The following is a 5,369-nucleotide window of genomic DNA, read 5'->3' on the forward strand; positions in this document are numbered from 1 at the left end:
ATGAAACATGTACTAATGGGTTTTCAACAATTTCTTCTCTTCTTTTCTTATGCTTCCACCATCCTCTTATTTTTATTCAACTTCCTCCTCCCAATTGCCTCCCCCCTCCATCATTCCAGTGCCCTCCAGGGGGTAGTATCTCCTATTTTGGGAACCTATGGAATGCTACTGGAAGATCTCAGTAGAGGAGGCATATGCCAGAAGCCAACTGTAAGGGATGAAACCACCAAAGAGAGCTTCTTACCCCTTTTATGTTTTTGGCTCCTTTGGAAGTCTGATGAAATCTATGAACCCTTTCTGAAAGTAATGTTTTTAAATGCACAAAATAAAAGACATAAGATTGTAATGTAAGCCAATTATGCATATTTTATAACTGTATTCTAACATATTGGTTTACAGAGAAAATTTTCTTTTCAGAGAAATTGTTCACAGAGAAACTTTTTCTTCAGAAAAAGCGGAAGAGAAACATTGATTTTGAAAATTCAAATATTTAGAAATCAAAGGAGATAAAGGATGCAATTTATAGTGTATAATGGTTAGCAAAACATTACTATATAAAATAAAAAACTTAATTAAGCTTGAAATACCCAAAACAAAACATTAGCACATTACAAAATTCAACTGATGGTTGATTTATACCTTATTGAAGAAGAAAATTGGTAGAGGGTACAAGAGAGACATTTTGTAGCAAGGTCAAGGGGAGAAAAATGAGTTCTTCTTGAGACATGCATATGTCTTGGCTTCACATTTGGATTTAGTCTCAAAGGTCAAACACAAAACACAGCAGTGAATGGAGAGTTTTTGACAGGTTTCCTGGCATGGTAACAGCATTACCAGCTGGAGAACGAAACACCACTCACAACAACTGCTGGGCATCGTGATTACCGGTAATGTGTTACAAATAACAACATCTATTCTACCAAATTGCCAAAGCCATGCTTGATTGCTGTTATTAAAAATGCTTTTAGAAAATTGGGAATACTTTATTAATTGTATCAACTATGGAATCATTAGCATCAGAAACGAGTTTTGCTTATTCTCTATTTTCAGGTAGAGAGAAAAATAGGGGCACACCTGCTCAGAGACTCCAAGGCAGTACCAGAGAGCTCAGCTTCTAATTTTATTTCCAAGTGTAGCATTTGATAAGCATCCTTTCCCACTTCAGGAGAATGCATAATTTTGATGTACACTTTCCTTTCTCCTTTCAGATTTGTGAATATTAAACACTGCATCAGTGCCAAAAATAGTGTTTTTGTGAAGAAGGAAGAAAAATGATTACATTCTGTCTCCCATAAAGCTTCAAAAGCCCCTTAGAACTCTGATAATGAGGTATTTTATTACAAGGAATAAATGGAAATATTTCTATGGGAGAAAGCCTAGGAAAATTCTTACTATCTATAAGGACTTAGATTCCTTACAAAGTTAAACCTCAGTGGTTTAAATAAAGATGGTGATTATTAGGAGATTTGGAGGCATATGTTTATTTTATGTGAATGCAAAATCTATCTAAACGTACACCTTGATGTGAACTTTGTTTTTTCTTTTAAGGTTAATGTCATCAGCATTCCAACTACATTTATTTACATTCTGGACATCATTGTCTCTGCTATTAATTCTTTAAATGTGTGCCTAGATATATTTTGAAATTCCTAAACAGTCCCTAAAAAATAAAAATGCTGTAAGTGCTGCCTCTCAGGTATATGAACTGCAGCTGTCAAGGGCAGGTCACAACCTCTTAGTAGCCAAGGCAACTTTAAGTATGTTAAGGCACAGACACATTATCAATCTGTTTTGGGGGAGTGTGTTTCTACCATGTGAATTCCCCTACACCGTTTTGTTTTTTTTCTGCTCAAAGCACCTTTTGGTTATAGAATCACAGATTTACAGTTGAAAGGGTAAGTCCAACCTTCTCATTTTACAGATAAGAAAACAGACAACAAGATTAAGTGAATTGCCTGGGGTAACATATCTAGCAAGAATCCAGGTCATCCTAATGCTAAGTCCTGTGCCTTATCCATTACTTAGGAGATGTTCAAGTTAGAGAAAACATAATATTAAAAAATAGTTATCCTTTCCACATTGTGACTTACCCCATCATAGTTTTAATATATCATGGATTGGCATAAGTAATTAAATGGGGATTTGGGGGGAGTTTTGCAGAAGCCACAGACGATACTCGAAGGACAGCAGACAACACAAAAGAAGTTTAAAAACTCAGAAGTGCAAAATATATATGTATAGTATTATGTAATATGAACATATTTTATCTTTTAATACCATAATAATGCAGACTTCTTTTTATGTGGCTTTTCTAGATTGTGGTGGCACCATACCCCTAACATCCACACTGTGGAAGGGATAACAGCAACAGGACATCATTTAAATACTTTTGCACAGTACTCTAGGTCCTGTAGTCTTTTTTTTGGGGGTGGAACGAGTATTAAATAGTCAACTTCTAGGTCACATCCTAAAATATGAGAACTGACTATTCAGTCCCTTGGAAAATATTGCAGAAGACTATAAGAATCACCTTTCTAAGAAAGATCCATGGGACACTAAGCTCAGTACTCAGTTGCTGCCAGGAACCCTGAGGAGCAGGTGATGATGGGATACAGTTGTCCTCAATGATCCTAACCTCAGCAGGTCAGTCGTCCATGCAGAACATCCATGATTTCTACTCTAGTGCTAGCTATCAAGTGTGAAATTATCTAAACTACTCTTGAACTCTTTGTCTTTTCAGTGTATCTTTGGTGGGGTAAAGGCGTTTTAGGGAATACATGATTTCATTGATATGGGTATTCTGCCTTGTGATGCAGGTCGTAGCCCTTTCATATCTTCTCATCTTGTGTAATTTTTGCCCATTTTTCCATTTGTAAATTCAGATAGCATAGCTTCATGGATACAGGACCAACTTCAAAGCCAAGAAGACAAAGACCAAGATTCCCATCTCCCCTTTGACCCATATGTCTGTGTGACACTGGGCAAGTCTCTTAAGCATTCAGGACTCCAACTCCAAGACTATGTTGTAGAGAAGGTACTGCACTGATATGAGGGGAAAAAGTTTCCTTATCCAGGATTTCCCTAAACCGATGAAATCTCAGGTCCATATCCCATCCTTAATACTAAATTCCTCGTAGAGGATCTACCCAACCCATCAGGGCCCTCCTTTTAGCTCACTTATTATCTCAGGAGTACCAGTAGACCACTTGACTCAACTCTATCCATTTCCCCCTCATTTTCATTGTACAACCATCCCACCACTGAGCGTTATCCTGGTATTCATAGCTATGCAACATGACCAGCAGAAATCAATGATAAAGACATGGATTTTCAAGGCAGTGACCTCTTCAGAATAAAATTGTTACAAAGGTTCCGAAAACTGGTCCGTCTCTACATCTTCTTATGATATCATTCTGGGCTCACTTTTTTTTGTTCATTAACTACAGCTTTAATTAAACATTAATTAGATTAATTAGAACTTCTTTGTTAGTACATATTACAATACAGTATTTTATTTCTTCCATTCATCAGCTAATATTTGGAGGACCTTCCCAGAAAACTCTGATAGGGATAGGGACCCACTATTAAATTGATATAGAGTAACCCCAGAAGAGGAAACTCTGTTTGCTCCTTCTCTGCGATGCAGAGTTAAACAGAGCATTGAGGAGCTAAGCGATTCGGCCAGGGTCATACAACTGGTATCTCAGAAGCAAGATTTGAATCAAGGTTTTCCTGGTTCCAAGGCCAGGTCTCTATCCATACAAAGTGTCTGAGGGAAATAGAAGTGTTGTGGCTTCATGATGTGTTGTGGAGGAATCATCCCACAGAATTCAGAGTCAGACCACCTCTAATCCAAGTATAGGCATTTATTGTGATTGACGCCTCTCATGAAGCAGGCTAAGTTCTAAGAGGAACCAGCTACTACAGAGAAAGCAAGGTGGATTTTTATAGGGTAGAGATGCAATTACATAACAGAAATTATGAATGTTAAAAAAGACAGGAGTGGTTTGTTAAGAGATTAGGTAAAGGGAAGGGGTCCCAGCCACAGTGGAATTATGCATGCGATTATGCACAATGCATACAGAAAAACCCATTGGGGGGTATGCATCTATGATAATGATATTATAATAAGCCTCTCTACACCATAAGTTCACCTAAAGGACAGTTTTTGCTGTTACTGTGTGGGTGCCTATTTAGGAAAACTCCCTTCTATTGCTTTGGGGTTCACATCCTGCTTGGGTACCCTGGTGGTGCTGCTTTCTGATTGGCTGAGTATTGTGATCATGTCTAAGACTAGATGGATGTGGTTGTGGTTGAGTGCATTGACACACCAGCTGTTTCTGTGGGAAATAAGAGGACTGGGTCTGGGGGCAGTGGGTAGCTAGAGACAGTGGTTGGGATCCCATCACATGGACATGCCTACTGTTTCTGTGAGAAATATGAGTGAGTAGTGAGACATATATGAAGAAGTTAGGGCATTGAGTGTGTATGTGTGGCAGGGGGAAGAGTGGCTACATAGGGGTAGTGAGCCTACTGCTCAGTGGGGCCTATCTTTATTAGGATTCCAACAGAAGGTCATAGTCAAAATGGTCCTATTCAAAAAATTCTTAACTGAATGTTTGGGATTGAGATGTTCTCTATATAATTCAGCTTTTACTGTAAAGTCCTCTGGTAGCAATAAAGAACATTTGGTCTGCTTCACTAAGAGCTATGTCCTTTAAGGCTAGAACAGCTTTTTCTTGAGATTTTTTCTGTGGCTGACTTTTGGCCTAGTTATCTGTGACTGTAGGAATAGAGTCCAATGGAGAAGTATTCACCATGTCAATTCCAAATATCAATATGTAAGTAATTGCTAAAATAATAAGGGGTAGAGCAGCTGCCCAGTACTTTTGAGGCCAATTTGTTAGTCCTACGGAGTTTAGCCAAGTCTCAGGAATTAATGCACATAGATAGAGTATGAAGCCGCTCTGGGAGCTGAAGTAAAGAATGAAGTCAGACATCTCTCTTTTGGCAGTGGTGAGGGTGAATTTTCAACCACAGTCTCTTCAGCCTTAGACGACCAATTTTCCTTCATGCCAGCTTCAGAAACTCTAGGCTGAACCTCTGTGCACAGGTGCCACCTGGGAGGCCGGGGAGGAGAGGAAGGAGGACTCACTACCTAAATCTTTTCTGCTTGGGGGACCCTGGGGCAGGCCGATATACTTTGTAGTCCCTGACCAAGATATACTTACCAGCTGTGTGACCCCGAGCAAGTCATTTAATCTGGATGCCTTGGTTTCCTCATCTGTAAAATATGAACCTGCCCTCCAAGGGGTGATGTGAGGATAAAATGAGATATTTACAGAGCATTTTTGAAAAATGATATACAT

The 5,369-nt window shown here is 38.8% G+C and overlaps 1 pseudogene; it reads right to left on the minus strand.

Annotated features, from left to right (window-relative positions):
* Window positions 1-4,646: 4,646 nt before the first annotated feature.
* LOC118837331 lies at window positions 4,647-5,074 on the minus strand (annotated as a pseudogene).
* Window positions 5,075-5,369: the final 295 nt, after the last annotated feature.

Source organism: Trichosurus vulpecula, chromosome 2 (assembly GCF_011100635.1).
Source record: "Trichosurus vulpecula isolate mTriVul1 chromosome 2, mTriVul1.pri, whole genome shotgun sequence".
Taxonomy (NCBI): Eukaryota; Metazoa; Chordata; class Mammalia; order Diprotodontia; family Phalangeridae; genus Trichosurus; species Trichosurus vulpecula.